Source organism: Oncorhynchus mykiss, chromosome 17 (assembly GCF_013265735.2).
Source record: "Oncorhynchus mykiss isolate Arlee chromosome 17, USDA_OmykA_1.1, whole genome shotgun sequence".
NCBI classification, from domain to species: Eukaryota; Metazoa; Chordata; class Actinopteri; order Salmoniformes; family Salmonidae; genus Oncorhynchus; species Oncorhynchus mykiss.
The window spans coordinates 3,233,362-3,251,346 of record NC_048581.1 but is presented as its reverse complement, the minus strand read 5'-3'; the positions used below and the strand labels follow the sequence as shown (position 1 = coordinate 3,251,346).

Sequence of the window (17,985 nt, the reverse complement as noted above, 5' to 3'; positions counted from 1 at the left end):
ACAGACTCCATGAGGGCGGTATGAGGGCCCAACGTCCACAGGTGGGGTTTGTGCTTACAGCCCAACACCGTGCAGGACGTTTGGCATTTGCCAGAGAACACCAAGATTGGCAAATTCGCCACTGGTGCCCTGTGCTCTTCACAGATGAAAGCAGGTTCACACTGAGCACGTGACAGAGTCTGGGGACGCCGTGGAGAACGTTCTGCTGCCTGCAACATCCTCCAGCATGACCAGTTTGGCAGTGGGTCAGTCATGGTGTGGGGTGGCATTTCTTTGGTGGGCAGCACAGCCCTCCATGTGCTCACCAGAGGTAGCCTGACTGCCATTAGGTACCGAGATGAGATCCTCAGATCCCTTGTGAAACCATATGTGGTGTGGTTGGACCTGGGTTCCTCCTAATGCAAGACAATGCTAGACCTCATGTGTCTGGAGTGTGTCAGCAGTTCCTGCAAGAGGAAGGCATTGATGTTATGGACTGGCCCGCCCGTTCCCCAGACCTGAATCCAATTGAGCACATCTGGGACATCATGTCTCGCTCCATCCACCGTTGCACCACAGACTGTCCAGGAGTTGGCGGATGCTTTAGTCCAGGTCTGGGAGGAGATCCCTCAGGAGACCATCAGCCACCTTATCAGGAGCATGCCCAGGCGTTGTAGGGAGGTCATACAGGCACGCGGAGGCCACACACACTACTGAGCCTAATTTTGACTTGTTTTAAGGACATTACATCAAAGTTGGATCAGCCTGTAGTGTGGTTTTCCACTTTAATTGAGTGTGACTCCAAATCCAGACCTCCATGGGTTGATAAATTTGATTTCCATTGATAATTTTTGTGTGATTTTGTTGTCAGCACATTCAACTATGTAAAGAAAAAAGTATTTAATAAGAATATTTCATTCATTCAGATCTAGGATGTGTTATTTTAGTGTTCCCTTTATTTTTTTGAGCAGTGTATTTCACTTGTGATTTCATTCACTTGTATCTAGTAAGAGTTTTTGTCTGTTGCGTTAGTTAGCTAATTAGTGTCAGTTGATGACAATTCCCCCGGATCCGGGATGGGTAGTTCCAAGAGGTTTTGTCTTTTGTTTGAAACATTCCTGTCAATGTTGAGTAAGGACGCACACCCAATTACGCAAATAGAAGTAGGACGAGACTACCTGGCCTGCACACAAATGTAGGCCTATAAATGTGCCCATTTGGGGATGTCTGATAGTATTTCTGATTGTCTTAACGCACCACCACTAATGAGTTGTGGAGCTTCTCAAAGTAATGCTTTATTCACCTCAAACAGCAAGTAAACAAAGTCTAATCAAAATCAATTGCAAATGACAATAGTTCCTCAAAGAATTTTTGTAAAATATTTCTAGCTCTTGCCCTTTCGATTACCACTCTGCATGAAAGGGAAAAATGTAATGCTCTGATCCAGTGGAAATGTCATAAAAAACCTGATTACTTCTTATCCTTTTCACAAATAGCCTACACCTACTGTGTGTGTCCAGAACTCACTGGAGCAGGAAACTGAGGGCCAAGAATATTTTATACAATGTTGCAAGCTTACTATCCGAGTTTCCTGACCCAGTTGATAGTTGATACAGTGTTTCAAGTTTGTTGTAGACAGGCCATGTGCAGCCAATGTGATTTCTAGGATATTTATTTTTATCAAGATATTTTCTACCTGCAGAATGCAATATTTTTATTTGTTGGCTTTATGTAGGCTATTTTTCTTTACATAGTTGGCAATGGCAATAAAAGTTATTCTTAGATTTGTATAATTTTCATTAAGATTTAGATAGAATGTAGATTCTAGACAATAATTTTGAGATACTATTATAAATTAAATGAAACTGTTCCACGAAAATGTGCATATGAAAATCATAATTGGCACACAGATTAGTAGAAATTAGTAGAAATGGTCCAACTGGAAAAGGTTGCCGACTGCTGGTGTAGTCTATTACTGAACATTTCTACACTGGTCATTCTAGAATATACTATATATCCTAGAAACCTGGTTAAACTATCATTATGACATCATGGATGAATTCTAGAATATACTATTTAGCCTAGAAACCTGGTTAAATGATCATTATGACCTTATGGATGGCCGGTCGTTGTATTCATAGTGTAGTGAATTCAGGGGGAGGCCCTGAGCTGAACTTAAACCTGGGTCCAGCGACTGTCAAGTCAACACCTTATAACTGTTACGCCACGATGTCTGAACGTCTTGACGAGGTCGCTAGGTGTTGTTTTTTTAAAACCCACACAATCCAGCAATCTACAGTTCAAACAATAACACATCTGTCATTCCACCACTGTTTTGGTAATAAAATGATTATGGGGTTGGAGAAATGTAACTACAGACAGACAGACCTATGGATGCAAGGACTGACCATCCATGATATCAACATTATAGTTTTAACCATGTTGAGGCGATACAGTGTTGATTTACATTGTTTCTAAACATTGTAATAAAAAAAGCTTATTTGGGGTTCTGATGTGGTACAACAGTTGAACTAAGCTCACGAGGCATGTGTTATATTCTTCAAGAATCAATGGCTGTAAATAAATAATTTAAAAGTCACAATATGGATGTAGCAATTGCAGATTTCCACCTTAACACCAAACATCAGTTCAACTGAAGAGTTTGTGCCTCTGTTTTTAAGACAGTACTTACTAGTGTTAATCAGGGAACGGTTTCTCAAAACCATCTTATGGCTAAATTCTTTGTTGGAACCATTGGATGCCTTAAGATGCGTTTGGGAAATCGAGCCCAGATATCTAGGTTCCTCCTCTTCTCCCACCTGCTCCTTTTTCGATGTAACAGTCATCTCTCCCTCCTCCTCTTTCACTCCATAAACTGCATCCTCCTCCTCTTCTTCTTTCACAGTAATGGCCTCACCCTGTACTTCTTGTTTTACTGTGATATCACCCTCTCCTTTAGCAGGGGAGTAGCTTAGTGACCGCATGGTCGGGGATGTTAGCTATGCTAATGCTAACTTAACCAGCCCGCTAGCTGACTAATAACAACACCGTAAATATGAAATTAAAGCGGATAACTAACTAGACGATAGAAGTGGGTTTAAAACACAGTGTCTAACACAGTTCGTCTATTTTGTGTAGCAAGCTACTGAGGTGTCTGACTAACTGTTGCTGCTGCTGAAAGAAGCGTTCCGTCCACTAGATTATACGTCACACCAACAGCATAACCTTAAATTCCCAGACCGCCATCTGCTGACTGGAGTGGGTAACGCAGTTGAGTAAAATGTATATTTTATCTTCAGACAACAAGTTAAAGTGTAGGAAGCATGAGTTTTAACTCACCAGTGTAACAATACAGTGTGGTTAAAAACTTAGTAAGCTAGTTGTAGTCACTTTATGGTTACCTATAAGAACAAACAGTTATGTTTTTGCGTTATTACATATTTATTAACTTATTTCGGAAAATCTTCTAAACTACCCACAATGCACTATTTCCCAACGTCATATGGATGATCAACTCTGTGCTACCGAGTTTGTATGCCAGTGTAACGACCGAGGTAAAGACAGTTTTAAGTTGGATATTCGACAGATATTCGTGCTTTCAAACCTCAATAGCTTTCAAACCACTTGAGCCACAGACTCCAAATAAGTGTCATGATGTTGGAAATATTGCGCACAACATTGCACAGTTCTTATTTTCACGATTTGGACATTCATTCTCTTTCCAAAGCTAATAAACATGTGGAAATGTGAGCAATATTTTGTATTCCTTGTTGAATTAGTTAGGGAGCGTAAACAAAGTACAAACTTTTTTTACATTCAAATTTCAATAGGTCCTTGGTCATGTGATCTACTGACTTCAATCTTCAGACTTCAAAAAGGTTCAGAATGTCCACTGACTACACTTCTATATTGCACAAACTTTAGTTTGTCCATTTTCATCTCACATGGTTTTACATTAAAAACAATTTTTTATTAAAAATTCAATAGCTCCTTGGTCGTGTGACCTATTGTCTGCTGACTAACTTTCCATATTGCACAGTCTGGTTTGTGTAGTGTAAAATCACAAGGTGTAACATACATTTTTCATAGTTTCAAATTTGTTCTAAGTACTTTCCCCTGTTTTTTTCCTTTTCCCATATTTCCCGTATTTAACAGCGATAGGAGAGAGACAGATAGGAGAGAGAGACAGATAGGAGAGAGAGACAGATAGGAGAGAGAGACAGATAGGAGAGAGACAGATAGGAGAGAGAGACAGATAGGAGAGAGACAGATAGGAGAGAGAGACAGATAGGAGAGAGAGACAGATAGGAGAGAGACAGATAGGAGAGAGAGACAGATAGGAGAGAGAGACAGATAGGAGAGAGACAGATAGGAGAGAGAGACAGATAGGAGAGAGAGACAGATAGGAGAGAGAGACAGATAGGAGAGAGACAGATAGGAGAGAGAGACAGATAGGAGAGAGACAGATAGGAGAGAGAGACAGATAGGAGAGAGAGACAGATAGGAGAGAGAGACAGATAGGAGAGAGACAGATAGGAGAGAGAGACAGATAGGAGAGAGAGACAGATAGGAGAGAGAGACAGATAGGAGAGAGAGACAGATAGGAGAGAGAGACAGATAGGAGAGAGACAGATAGGAGAGAGAGACAGATAGGAGAGAGAGACAGATAGGAGAGAGAGACAGATAGGAGAGAGACAGATAGGAGAGAGAGACAGATAGGAGAGAGACAGATAGGAGAGAGACAGATAGGAGAGAGAGACAGATAGGAGAGAGAGACAGATAGGAGAGAGAGACAGATAGGAGAGAGAAACAGATAGGAGAGAGAGACAGATAGAAGAGAGAGACAGATAGGAGAGAGAGACAGATAGGAGAGAGAGACAGATAGGAGAGAGAGACAGATAGGAGAGAGAGACAGATAGGAGAGAGAGACAGATAGGAGAGAGACAGATAGGAGAGAGACAGATAGGAGAGAGAGACAGATAGGAGAGAGAGACAGATAGGAGAGAGACAGATAGGAGAGAGAGACAGATAATATATCCTTTTATCGTTAACATCAACCATAAAAGAAAATGGCAAAGTACGAGAGTCATGCTATTAATTGTTCAAAGCAGGGATGGAGAGTTAGCTGGTGAGGTAGGCTGCAGTGGGTTTGCTGGTCAATACAAATACTGAACATGGATGGAGAGTTAGCTGGTGAGGTAGGCTGCAGTGGGTTTGCTGGCCAATACATATACTGAACAGGGATGGAGAGTTAGCTGGTGAGGTGGGCTGCAGTGGGTTTGCTGGCCAATACATATACTGAACAGGGATGGAGAGTTAGCTGGTGAGGTGGGCTGCAGTGGGATTTCACCATGTTAACTTCCTATTTATCCCTGGTTGATGTACATGTCAGTGTTAACTTCCTCTTTATCCCTGGTTGATGTACATGTCAGTGTTAACTTCCTCTTTATCCCTGGTTGATGTACATGTCAGTGTTAACTTCCTCTTTATCCCTGGTCGATGTACATGTCAGTGTTAACTTCCTCTTTATCCCTGGTTGATGTACATGTCAGTGTTAACTTCCTCTTTATCCCTGGTTGATGTACATGTCAGTGTTAACTTCCTCTTTATCCCTGGTTGATGTACATGTCAGTGTTAACTTCCTCTTTATCCCTGGTTGATGTACATGTCAGTGTTAACTTCCTCTTTATCCCTGGTTGATGTACATGTCAGTGTTAACTTCCTCTTTATCCCTGGTTGATGTACACGTCAGTGTTAACTTCCTCTTTATCCCTGGTTGATGTACATGTCAGTGTTAACTTCCTCTTTATCCCTGGTTGATGTACATGTCAGTGTTAACTTTCTCTTTATCCCTGGTTGATGTACATGTCAGTGTTAACTTCCTCTTTATCCCTGGTTGATGTACATGTCAGTGTTAACTTCCTCTTTATCCCTGGTTGATGTACATGTCAGTGTTAACTTCCTCTTTATCCCTGGTTGATGTACATGTCAGAGCCTCTTCAGTGTGGATGGGGTAGAGCAGACATTTTCAACAACAAAGACTGCACTTCCAGTTTGTGTTCTTTACTCTGGTGAACTCTTTGGTCTTCATTCTGAGGCACAGCACATGGAACCCCCGTTGGCAAAGCATTCAATCTAAAACAAAGCGGAACACGTTAGAAGTAATATCAAATATCGATGCAGTATGACGAATTAGCCATCCATTGTGTTATATCATAAATTGTCTTACATGCCGTCACTGTTGTCAAAAGATTATAAACATGTTAAATAAAGTTACTAACCCTGTCAGTCTGGGCCACATCCAGGTTCTTCATCAGTGGCACACATGAAGCAGGCTTTTTTGAACTCTGAAATCATAGGCATGAACTGAACATATGGCTGTCCCACACAACTACATAAAAATAAAGAATTGACATTTACTTTGAATTAAATGTCATTACATACCAGACATTTTTAGTATATCCTCAGCCATTTATTTCTGCAGTTGCTCCATGTGTTTTTTGAAGGTTCCATATCAATTTGGGATGTTGGGGAAGTTCTGTGCAACTTCCTTGGCCATCTACACCAAAAAATATAAAATAGAGTTTTTGACCTAATTGTCACATAACAGCTAACCATTCATTATTGAAAATATAACTATCAAACCTACATTACAAAGACCCCACAGCTATTTTAGATGTGTTTTAAATGTCATGAAAAGCACTTTACAAAGTACTTTTATTATTTATTATAGTCTGACATGTCTGCAGAAATGTTGCAATTTTGTAATGTGTTTTTTTGGGGGGGTAAATTGTTTTGTAAATATTAATTCACATTTGTGCTGCCACTAAATAAACAATTAATTATTTAAGTCAATATTGTCAATATTATTATAATCTGTTTTTATAATGGAGGGAGGGTGGACAGGGAGTTAAAAAAGGAACCCCAAAAGGTTCCTTGAGCAACCATGATAAGGGGTTCTTCAAATAACTTTTTTAGCTTTTTGTCTGAAAGTATAAACCTCATCTTTATCAAATTATCCATTAAAGATACCAATTTAAAACCTACGTTTGTCCACATATGGGTTGTTGAAATTGTATCTAATTATATTCCCAGTTTTACTTTATCAAATCTGTAGTAATCATTATACACACATACAATTCATCATCTTTTCCTATATTTACAGAATCCATATAAAACGTAAGATATTCTCAGCGACTTGCGACAACCATTCAATTTGCTTTTTCAAGGACTCTCCATAGCTAAGAAGCAGCTCTCCAAACATACTCCCAGCAGAATAAAAAAATAAACTTTTGTTTCCCAGACAATGACCATGGGATCCTTAACTGTTCTCTAACCTCCCAGAGACCACGGCAAAATCAAGCCTCCCAGGAACTATAGACCTTCCGCTGCTTTCTAAAATATCATCTCGTTTATTATCCAAATTTCAATAATCTGAGTAAGCATATTTCTATATGTTACTATCCAAACGTCAGATTAACACTCATTTCCACATTCACACAACTCTCATATCAGTCACACAATGCTATTCCCAAACATACCTAATCAATTCGTTTTTCAACAATATTTTTACCTGCAGGAATATTTTCACAATTCTATCTCATGGTTAGTTCCTAGAATAATGCAACTCATACATTTATACTCAGAGCCTCCTGACTGGGCCCTGTTTACACCCCCACACAGGAGTACACACTCAGGTCCTGACTCGGCCCTGTTTACACCTCCAAGGTGCCCCCTCGCATAGGAATACACACTCCGAGCCTCCTGACTGGGCCCTGTTTACACCCCCACACAGGAGTACACACTCAGGTCCTGACTCGGCCCGGTTTACGCCTCCAAGGTGCCCCCTCACATAGGAATACACACTCAGAGCCTACTGCCTCGGCTCAGTTTACATTTCAAAGGTGCCCCCCTCACACAGGAATATACACTCAGAGCCTACGAGGATATTCTAAAAACTCACTTTAAAAAAAACTAGGTGTATAGAATCTGCTCGCTGCCTCAGGTGGGTCCATCTGCTCCGTTCCCGAAGTGTGGTCTCCATGAGATTCCAAGTTTGAGGGATCCCTCAAGGACGATTTACCCAGGTCGTCAGGAGCGGTCACCAAGTCAAGATTCACATTGCCAAATGTGGTTGTAAATTTCTTTAATATCAAATGAGAAACAAACTTATCACACAAGTCAGATTTATTCTTATTAAACTAAATCTTTATTCACTTAATAAGGGAGCAGGTCAATACAACACACACATATAAAGTGAATCAATTGAGTGCTCTACGATAATGATGGCTGGTCAACAAATCACCCCCAGATGATTCGTTGAGAGCCACGAGACAAAAGTACAAAGGTCTTTTATAGCTAAGATACACCCCTTTCAACCTATATGACCAACAGATGTATGGAACGGGTCACAAGGTTAAGATTTGTATGAAAGATACTGTCTGCTGAGAATTATAAGCATCTGCTGTAAAAACAGTACTCTGAGTAGAAACCAGGGTCTGGCCCTGGGGTCATCTCTCCCTGGTAACATATAGAACAGAAACATTAACTCATAATCTGGAATACTGTCTCTTTAGGTTTTAATCACCCAAAAGACATTGTAAATCTCCTGTCAGTGTTTCCTCCCAGAGGCCCATCCTCAGTAGAACACAGACACAATAGTTCTAAGAACCCTCTATTCTGTTGCATAAAACAACCATTTGATACAATAAAAGTACAATAACATAATGTTGCAGTTTTGCTCTCAGTGTCCACTGAAAGTTGACTAGTAACAACAACTGGGACCTAAAAGACACCCACCATGAGACCCACTAAATCTGCCCAAGAAGAGGCAAACAAGAGAAAAACCCACAACAAACTTAAAAACAGGAAGCAAACCAAAACGGTGGTGGTTAAAATAATTTATTACAATCAATACCATTCATACTATTACAAAATCATAATTCTCATTCATTCTTAATTCATTGTATTTACAAAAACATCAAACAAAAACAAACCTCAGGGGAGCATCGTCCCTCCCCGTCATACCTAACCAATACCTAACCCTTTCCCTATCTCCCCTTCCCTAATCTATCCCCTTACCAAACTCACTCTAACACTCCCAGCCCTAAACCCCCTTTCCACCTCTCCCGTGCCGCATGCTTCCCCCACTTCCTCTCCTCCCTCTTCATCTTCCCCCTCAAATCACCTTCCACCCTTCTCACTATCCCTTCCACCCCCCAATCTCTCCCTGTCTTGACTAAATTCTGCCTGGCTTCCCACAGTCCCTTTTTAAAGAGACTCATGAGAAGCCAGAGCAGAAACCTGTCCCTATCCGTTCCCTTTGCTCTCCCTACGCCTCTCTCTAGCCTAGCCCATGTCACAACAAAATCACTCCTAACCACACCTAGCATTACCCGTGCCCTAGCCCAGACTAGTCCGGCAAAGGCACAGTCCCAAAAGGCATGGCGCACAGTCTCCTCCCTGCCACAAGAGGATCTTGGACAGGTGGGGGATTGCACCAAACTATACCGGTACAAGATGGCACGTACCGGCAAGCACTTATGGAGGCCCAACCAATTCAGGTCCTTGAGCCTGTTGTCCAGGCCCCGCGCCTGCACTCCCTCCCAGACCACTGACGAGATGCCCGCTACAGGCGCAGGACTCCCTGCCTGCCTGACCTCCTCGTACAGGTAGGTGCCTGTGGTCTAAACCTACTCGGGCAACTTCAACCTCGGGGTGCGCACGCAGCCACTTGGCCGCATGGCCAAAATGCCACGGCAGCTGTTCCGCCCGAGGACCCGCGTTAGACCACACCATTACGCTTCTCGCCTTATACGAGAAGAACACCCGCAGGAGGTAACCGGACGGGTGTATAACCGGACGAGCAAGCTCCGTCAACAAGAAAGAAACAAAAATGGCCTCCAGCTTGAGGGGGAAATGTGGTACCCCCCTACCTCCCTCCCCGATGGGACAGATCATGCGTGCCCTGGCGACCCACTCGCACCTGCCACTCCACATAAACTGAAACACAAGCCTCACTAGAGGCCTCCTCAGACAAGCTGGCAAAAGATAGATGTATGCCACATACAAAAGAGACGGCAACACATCCACCTTTAGGACCAGGACTTTGCCCATAAAAGACAAATACCTTGCCTTCCACATTGCTAGCTTCCTCTGTACCACTGCGATACGCATGTTCCAGTTTAGCGTCGCTGAGCCGGAGGTCTCAAAATGAACCCAGAGAATCCTCAGGGCCCCTTCACAGAGAGATAACCCCCCAGGCACATCCGTTCTACCGCGCCATCTTCCGAAAAACTTGACGGAAGACTTTGCATGGTTCAGAACCGCTCCCGACGCTCGGGTGAAATCCCCAAAGATGGCAAGGGACCTTGTCAGGCACGAGTCCTTGCACAACAGCAAGGAAGTGTCGTCGGCGTACTGTGTCATCTTAACACGCAGCCCACCGCTTCCAGGGATCAACAAGCCTTCCACCCCTGTGTCTGCCCTAATGGCAGCCCCCAGAGGCTCCATGTACAGAACGAAGAGGAGAGCCGAGAGTGGGCATCCCTGCCTGACCCCAGACGAGAGGTCAAAAACGTCACCTAAGTGACTATTTACACTAACTCGACACCCCGCTCCGACATTTAAAGTACGGATCCATCCTATAAACTTCTCCCCAAATCCTAATCTACCTAACACTCTGAATAGAAAAGATCTATTCACTCGATCAAAAGCTTTCGCCTGATCTAGCGCTGCTACCATTAAAGGCAGCCCTCTATCTTCAACCCAAGCGATGGAATCCCTGATCAACTGTAGGTTCCATCTTATAGAGCGGCCCTCTACCCCGCACGTCTGATCCTCGTGGACGACGTAGGGAAGGGCTGTGCGCAACCGGTCTGCTAAAACCTTTGCAAGAATCTTGTAATCTACGCACAGCATGGTCAATGGCCGCCAGTTGCCAAGGTCAGTTGCTTCCCCCTTCTTATAAAGAAGTGACAGCACACCAACAGCCATTGATCCCCCCGGGACCTCCGTCTCAAGGATGGCCTTCAAGACTTCGAGAACCACTGGTCCAAGTATACCCCAAAACTTGAGGTAAAACTCAGCCGGCAGCCCATCCATCCCAGGCACCTTCCCTTTTCCCATCCTCCTAAGAGCGCTCTCAACCTCTTCTAGTGAGATCTGGGCCTCCATCACGTCTCTAATGTCCTCTGGCAACCACCGGGACAAGTGTTCTAAAAACACGTTTCCCTGCTCTACATCTATTTCCCTTTCCTTAAATAAACCTTGGAAATGATCAGTTGTCACCCTGACCATTTCCTCTGGTTTACTTACTATACTACCATTTTCTTCCCTAACTCCCTTCATTACCTTCCTACTCTGTCTGGCCCTAACCGACTTAAAGAACATAGCGGAACAAGTCTCATTATGTTCTAGAAAGCCACTATGCGCACGCTCCAGGAAAGCTCGAGCCTTCTGCTCCTGCAGCTCCCTGAGCTGCGCCTTTAGGGCTGCGAATCTCTCCCAGTCAATGGACCCGCCGAGGTTGCCTGCCTCGTACTCGAGTTCAATTAACCTTTGGATACGATCCACCTCCCTCCTTTCCTCCCTTTTTTTCCTTCTACAATATCCTATTATAAAAGCCCTCATCCTCCCCTTGACTAAATCCCACCACTCTAACACCCCCTCGCACATGGACCGGAGGCCGTCAAGCCTCCGAAAGAAACAAAAAAATGCATCAACGAAAGCCTGCTCCTCCAGTATATCCCGATCTAACTTCCAGTACCCCCTACCGAAGAGGCAGACTGGCGACCCCACCTGCAGGAACACCCCGTCGTGATCCGTGAAGAAAACAGGCAACAGCCGCCCAGACAACTGACCCAAAGACCTGGATACAAAAATGTAGAGCCTCCGCGCAACCCCCCTGGAGTTGCGCCATGTAGGACCGACCATTGCCGGAGTAGTGTGCAGGCCACCATCAACCAGACCATGGCAAGCCATTAGCCCAGAGATGGCACCTGCACTGCTATCACCGCCTACCCCTAAATCTATATTAAAGTCTCCTCCTATCACCAAGTGCCTGTTTGTAACACACAGGGGCGCCAGACAGTCCACCATCTCCCTCCTGTCTGCCGCCACCTGTGGCCCATACACCCCAATTAACCTATATCTAGCTTCTCTAAACTTAACATCTATCCCCAAAACTCTACCCTGCATTATTACCAAAGTGTTCTCTATTTTAACCTCTCTATGCCCACACAAAATCCCTACTCCTGTTGAGTGCACCCCTCCTATGCCCCAAAAAGATTCCCCCTTATCCCACTCCCTCTTAAATCTACACACATCCCCACCATCCCTCAGGTGAACCTCCTGTAAAAAACAGAAATCTAACCCCACACCCTCTAAATAACAAAAAACCGCCCTCCTTTTAACATTATCCCTTAACCCCCTAACATTTAGACTAAAAAAAGAAACAGAACTATTCATTTAATTATTTACAACAAATAAAAGCCCCAAAACCCAAAGAAAAACCAGGAGACTCACCCGATGCTCCCCTGGTCCATCTCCACCGGCGGGGACGTCCTCTCCTCTCCTGACGCCCCCCCCCCCGTCCTCCATCCCAACCCATGATCCAGGCAGTGTGTTGGGTCCTCCCTCCCCACCCACCACCCCCCCCTCCCTGTTTGCCTCGGGGCTGCATGTAGGGGACCCCATCTCCCCAAACAGGAGTTGGGATCCCTCTAGCAAACAACCCACCGACCCCTCACTGGAGTCATCCACTAAAATGCAAGGGGCTGAGGCAAACCGGGAGGACAAATTACCCTCCCCTCCCCCCCGCCACTCTCTTAACCCCCCCCTCCCCCTCCACACCCCCCTCCCTCTCACTTCCTGCCAAGCTCCCCCTCTTTATCCCTTTCTTCTTTGGTGAAGGAGGTAGCGGGGAGACAACGTCCCATCCCCACTAACCCCTCCACCAAATCCCTCATTTCGACCTCGAGGAAGCCTGGCAGGCTGTCCCCCCACTCCTTCCCCCCATCTCCCCCCCCTACCACCCCCTCCCCTCCCACCTCCACTCCTCCTTCTCCGTCACTGTCCCCGTTCCCTCTTCCACTCCTTCTCGTACCACTGTCCCCGTTCCCTCTTCCACTCCTTCTCGTACCACTGTCCCCTTCTCCCTCTTCTCAGCTCCTCCACCTTCTTCCGTCCCCTTTTTCTTCTCTCCTTCTGTTCCATTATTTTCTTCTCCTCGCCTCTTTCTTTCCACCTCATCCTTCTTCCCATCTTCTTCCTGCGCCATCTTTTCCCCTGTGCCATCCATGCAATCCGCACGCGTCCTTTCTTTCCTCCCCCCATCCCCCGCTCCCCCCCCAGCTGCAGACGCGTATGACCTGTGACGAGCCGGGCAATCACGCCACAGGTGTGCTCTTGAGCCACACCCGTGGCAAGCCTTGGGATCGTCACACTCCTTGGCCTCGTGCTCTTCCGACCCACAAAAACGACATTTCTTGGCGCTGCACGAGGCCAGGATATGGCCGTAGGCCATACAACGCCTGCAGAACGGGGGCTGACGTGCATAGTAGAGTGTTCCCCTGTCAGCCCCCAGGGAGAACATCGCCGGAGGATGGAGGTAGCCATCCACACTCTTCGGGGACTCCCTGAGTAACGCCTGGAACCCTCTCCTCCCGTTCCAGAAACCCAGGGAGTCCCTGAGGTACCTCGCTGAGGAGACATTGTCCATGTATCTCCCCAGAAAGGCCCTCACTTCTTCATCCTTCACGTGCGGATTGTACATGTTTACGGTGACCACCCTGAAGTTGTTCTTTGCCAGGCTGGTCACCGCATAATGGCACAGGGGTCCTTTTCTTTCCACTTCCTTTGCCATCTTCATTACTTCGTCATGTTTCTCTTGCTTGTGAAACGTCACATCAAAACCCTTTTCATTTGGGTTGCCTTGAAGGCAGAGTACTTCCTTCACCTCTATCCTGAGGCATCCCATCAATATGGTCCTTCCAAAAGTTTCCCTGCCCCAAGGTTCCATCTCCTTTTCAGTCCATGAAAATCTTACGGTATTTGCTATACCAATCCCCGGAACCGACCAGGTTTGCTTGTTTGTATTCATTTTTTTTTCTTCAAAAAAAAGCTCTCTTCAGAAAGAAGCTTCAACCTGAAGTGAAAACATCTTTAAACCAGAAAGGTGGAGCAACTAAAGGTGTTGACTCTCCACATCTATCAAGACAACTGGAGCACTGGGCCAGACACTCTTAAATAGAACCTGGACCAGCTCAGGTGAAAAACCTTCCCACTAACAAGATGGACAAGCCAGCACAGGTGTAACACATACTGACTAACGAGGTGACACCAATCAGTGCACCCTACCTGCTAACGAGCTATACCTGCTAAAGTCCAACCTCAAAACATAAATGGAAGACCAAAGCCTGTAGCACCTTCCCCCTGTAGACAACAAATATATCCTATATTTTTGTTGAACATGTCTGCTCACCCCCAACAGAAAATAACTTCCATTTCACATTATAATCAACTACAATGGTTCTACAAAATACACATGGTGTCTGGCTGTCAACAATTAAAAACAAGACAAAAACAAATTTGTAAATAAGAATATGCAATAGTATTATTTTTTAAATTGTTTCTTTCAATAGAATCCTAAAACCCACTAGCTTCTAGAAGTCTCGTCCCCTTGGAACGAGCCCAAACAAAACTAATCTCCAATACGGAAAAACGTGCAGCCAAAATAAATTGTGATCCATGGCAACGCACTGGCTAAACACAAAACTGGTTGACTGCCGACCCTTGAGACAATCAGCAACCAACTCCTGCAATATCCGTAGTAACTTAATGGTGAGGCATGGAATAATAAAACATATATTTTGTCAGGCTGAATGTTTGAAATATGAGTAGGTGATTTGAGTCATGCGTCTTCAGTTGTGGAACAAAGACAATTAGCATTTGAATGTTGTCAAGAAATACTGGAGTGATGTCAGATTGTTAATCAAATTGATTATAGACCAATTTATTATACTGCTTTCATGTGTGAAAATACAAACATCTGCAACAATTATTATATTACATGTATTTTTTTAAACAAGCAGCTTTTTCAACTAGTAGAAAACAGCTAGCTACATTTTGAAGTGCTGCATTTTGATTAAAGTGGGTCACCAACGCAGTAAGTGTAACACAGCTCTTTTTTTGTTACTCACTTTGTTAAATAATATTTCAATTCAGAGCCTGGATTTTCCCCTGAGGCTAATATCCATATCATGCTGCAATCAATTGAACAGGGTAAACGATAAGGTAGAACATCATTAAAACACTTCTACTACAATGTTAAAACATTCTACATTGTGACATCATTAAAATACTCCTACTACAATGTTAAAACATTCTACATTGTGACATCATTAAAATACTCCTACAATGTTAAAACATTCTACATTGTGACATCATTAAAATACTCCTACTACAATGTTAAAACATTCTACATTGTGACATTATTTCAGTGATATCATGAAACAACTTCTTCATGCATGTATTTTCTGACTTTTTGATCAGAGATCTGTTATCAGAGTATCTCTTGTCACATTGATCACAGCTAAAAGGTTTCTCTCCTGTGTGTGTTCTCTGGTGTTGAGTCAGATTGCTAGCTTGAACAAAACTCCTCCCACATAAATCACAAGTATAAGGTTTCTCTCATGTGTGTGTTCTCTGGTGTTGAGTCAGATGGCTAGCTTGAACAAAACTCCTCCCACATTGATCACAGCTATAAGGTTTCTCTCCTGTGTGTGTTCTCTGGTGTACTGTCAGAATGCTAGATGTAGTAAAACTCCTCCCACATTGATCACAGCTATAAGGCTTCTCTCCTGTGTGTGTTCTCTGGTGCTGAGTCAGATTGCTAGCTTGAACAAAACTCCTCCCACATTGATCACAGCTATAAGGTTTCTCTCCTGTGTGTGTTCTGTGGTGTTCAGTCAGATGGCTAGATTGAACAAAACACCTCCCACATTGATCACAGCTATAAGGTTTCTCTCCTGTGTGTGTTCTCTGGTGTAATGTCAGACCGCTAGATGTGGTAAAACTCCTCCCACATTGACCACAGCTATAAGGTTTCTCTCCTGTGTGTGTTCTCTGGTGTATTTTAAGTTCTGATGAAGATTTGCAACCTTTCCCACAGTCAGAGCAGCAATGAGATTTCTTCCCTGTGGGTCTCTGCTGGTGTTTCTTGAGGTGTTTTGAAGTGGAGAGACTCGCCTCTGCCTCGTTAGCATCATGAGGTTGTTGAGGCCCCCCAGAGGATCCACTATAGTTAAGTCTCTCTCCTGTGTGAACAAAAAGTCGGACAGTTGGTTTAAGGCCCACAACAGCAAAAATACACTGTAAAAAGGAGATGCCAACAGCGTAGCCATTATGTCGTACAAACAATGATGTCTGTAATGAATGTGAATTATTTGACATTTGTCTGGACAGTCAAGTGAACAGCAATAGTTATATTTTGTCTTGTTTTGCCATTAGTAGTAACATCGATGATTGTATGCAAGAAATACGTTTTTAAAGTTGTTGAAATCCTAAACAGTGTGCCAGACAACTTTTGGTCTCCAATATAGGCACCTTTCTGTAGGTCTATGTTGTTGTTAGGTGAAGTTATGGGTCCTACGGTAGGTCTATGGTATAACGAGCGGTTTCTGCATTAGCATGGAGGAGTTTATGCATGGAAAAATGTTATGCTCTGCTCTGATCCAGTGGAAATGTCATACAATACCTGATTACTTCTTATCCCTTTCACAAATAGCTTACAGCTGTGTCTGTCCCAAACTATTTCATACAATGTTGCCATCACGTTTCGGACAGACCTAGGTGATAATTGATACACTGTTTAAAGTTCTATGTAGACAGCCCATGCGCAGCCAATGTGATTTATTTTTATCTGGATATTTTCTAGATGTTTTTATTTGTTGGCTTTATGTAGGCTATTTTTACATAGTTGTCAATGGCAGTAAACATTATTTAGACATAATTTTCATTTATATAGAATGTATATTAATCACAGACAATGATTTTGAGATGCATTAAAAATGTAACTGTTCCAGTAAAATGTGAATATGAAAATCATAACTGGCACCAGATCAGTAGAAATGGTTAGATAAATGTTCACTCCAAATGGAAAACGTTGGCGACTGCTGTTTTAGTCTATTACTGGAAACTTCAGGAGCATAACGTCAGAATTTATGAAGGCCAGCAGCAGCGGGAAGAGGAAGAGTTTTTCCTAATGGTTATCCTATCTTGATCTCTGGTTCCCTCAAGTAATTTGTGTTTCTCAATTATTTAATAAAAACGGGGGATTCCTATGTTGATGATGTAAAGAATATTTGCTGCTCTGTGGTGTGTCATGAGGAGCAACCAGACGCTGCACGCATTTATGAAATTGCTTATTAGAAATTGCTTATAGACTGTGTGGGATAATAACATGGCCGTGTCCAACTCTGTAATACCAACAGGTTTCAAGCAGACCACCACAGTGTTCTAGCAGTTTCTAAAATTGCGTTTCCATTGCCCTCACTGCTGCAGTGATAAATTGCATTAATAATAAACTAATAAGACATCTAAGAAGCTAGACATCATTGTGAAGGCGGCAAACAGATTTCTGGATCCCCAGGACTTCAGACAAAATGTTACAGGGAGTACTGAATGAAGAAGTTCCCCCCTCCCAGGTTCCTGAACCTGTGTAGGGATCTGAATAGCACCATTTATGTTTGAAATTCAGGGTATTGGAGTGAATTTGGGAAGTGTTTATTTTTTATTTTACGTAATTAGCATGATTTGTTAATCCCATTTCTTTTGCGTTTTGGTTATTTTTACAACCCCGTACAGTAGGTGGCAGCAATACACCTGATGAGTGTAGTCTGACAATAAACCTCAGAAGACATGGTAGGAACCAAAGTGTCGGTCAGTGTTTCCAGTTGAGCGTAATTAGATGTTACATTACATTTTGTTTTCTTACTTCATGTAGCC

General features: G+C 43.5%; 1 protein-coding gene and 1 long non-coding RNA gene across 2 annotated transcripts in view; both read right to left on the bottom strand.

Annotated features, from left to right (window-relative positions):
* The window catches only part of LOC118940058 (zinc finger protein 660-like), a 29,531-nt gene that overhangs the window by 7,540 nt on the left and 4,006 nt on the right, over positions 1–17,985 (bottom strand). The window lies entirely within an intron of this gene.
* On the bottom strand, positions 14,968–16,110 carry LOC118940196. The gene is made up of 2 exons (XR_005036736.1): positions 15,974–16,110; positions 14,968–15,805 (listed from the first exon to the last, which is right to left on the bottom strand). It is a non-coding gene; the product is annotated as an uncharacterized LOC118940196 (long non-coding RNA).